This window comes from Mandrillus leucophaeus, unplaced genomic scaffold, assembly GCF_000951045.1.
Source record: "Mandrillus leucophaeus isolate KB7577 unplaced genomic scaffold, Mleu.le_1.0 Scaffold17, whole genome shotgun sequence".
In the NCBI taxonomy this organism is placed as follows: domain Eukaryota; kingdom Metazoa; phylum Chordata; class Mammalia; order Primates; family Cercopithecidae; genus Mandrillus; species Mandrillus leucophaeus.
The window spans coordinates 4,141,841-4,143,470 of NW_012101698.1; the positions used below are offsets into that span (position 1 = coordinate 4,141,841).

The 1,630-nt window shown below is 41.4% G+C and overlaps 1 protein-coding gene across 1 annotated transcript in view; it reads left to right on the forward strand.

Moving 5' to 3' along the window:
- Positions 1-1,630, forward strand: part of PHLPP2 (PH domain and leucine rich repeat protein phosphatase 2) — a 95,166-nt gene that overhangs the window by 3,226 nt on the left and 90,310 nt on the right. The gene's annotated exons all lie outside the window — the stretch shown is intronic.

A 1,630-nucleotide genomic window follows, 5' to 3' on the forward strand; every position in this document is an offset into this window, starting at 1 on the left:
GTCTCAAAAAAACAAACAACAACAAAAAAACAATACAACAAATAGTATTCAGATCTGAATTTCAATTCAGAAGCAAAAAAAATAATAATTTTACCATTTTTAAGGGTTTTCTATCCTATATCCTCTCCCCAGTTCAATTGTCCCCATATTTGAAAAATAGCAAAATGTTCACGGAAAAAAATTTCTCCAAACTTTGAAGCTAGGTAAATACTGCCTGTTTATTTGGAACCAAAATTAGGAATATCCAAATCTGCTCAACCTATTGGTAGAATAACAGGATTTAGGTCCAAAGATGACTGTGGATCACTGGAGAAGGTACTAGATATAAATAAGTAAATATAAGTCTTTTATGGTTCCTCTCCCAACATCTGATAGGAATGAGCTTTCCTTCTCCAGACTTCCCATTGTGTAGTGAAGATCTGGAAAAGCTCCTGGCATAAAGAATGTGTGTGCGTGTGTACATACCAGAGAGATGGAGAGGGGAAGCACAGCTGCTATAGGAAGGAGACAGAAAGGAGAGAACCTGATGACTTCTCTGTCTCTTGGCTTGATCTAAACAGTGATTTTTGTAATGATGAACCTGCAGTGAGGGCAGATGAATTTTCGCATAAAAAAAATCCCAGAGGAATTTATTTTTAGGGTTAGTCTCAGCTGTTTACCATTTCCAGAAATTGTAGTTACATAACCCTTGGCATGCATAATACACACTGCCTTGAACTGGGGGAGAACATCACTATGTGACCTTTGAAACAAAGTATAAAATGTTAATGGCACTACATGATTTGAAAAAAATCAACTGGTTGTCACTACTGAATTGGATCTTAAATCATGGGAACCATTAAAGGTAGTTACAGCATAAATTAGCCCCTGAAACTTTTGGGTGGATGGGTTTTTTTTTTTTTTTTTTTTTTCACGTTTTCCCTTTTGAAAGAGGGACTACTGTTGCCAGAATGAAGAAGTAAATAACAATGCTTTTGCCCACTATTCCTTGAATTAAACAATTATTCACCACTGCTGTTCCCCAGCATGAGCTTAAACTTTAGTTCTGGAACAAGATCTTTCCCTTTTGTGTAGTCAGTCAATAAAGAGCTTCTACTCATGAAATCTGGAAAACGTAATGTATAATGCTTCAAGAAACAGGCTCTTTCTTACAGCCAGGTGTGGCTCACACCTGTAATCCCAGCACTTTGGGAGGCTGAAGTGGGCGGATGGCTTGAGCTCAGAAGTTCGAGACCAGCTTGGACAATATGGTAAAGCCCCATCTCTACAAAAAATGCAAAAATTAGCCAAGCGTAGGTGGCGCTCACCTGTGGTCCCAGCTACTGGGAGGCTGAGGTGGGAGGATCACCTGAGCCCATGGAGGTTGAACCTGCAGTGAGCTATGACTGTGCCCATAATGTACTCCAGCCTGAGCAACAAAGGGAGACTCTGTCTCAAAAATAAAAAAATATGGCCGGGCGTGGTGGCCCAAGCCTGTAATCCCAGCACTTTGGGAGGCCGAGACGGGCGGATCACGAGCTCAGGAGATCGAGACCATCCTGGCGAACACGGTGAAACCCCGTCTCTACTAAAAAAATACAAAAAACTAGCCGGGCGTGGTGGCGGACGCCTGTAGTCCCAGCTACTCGGG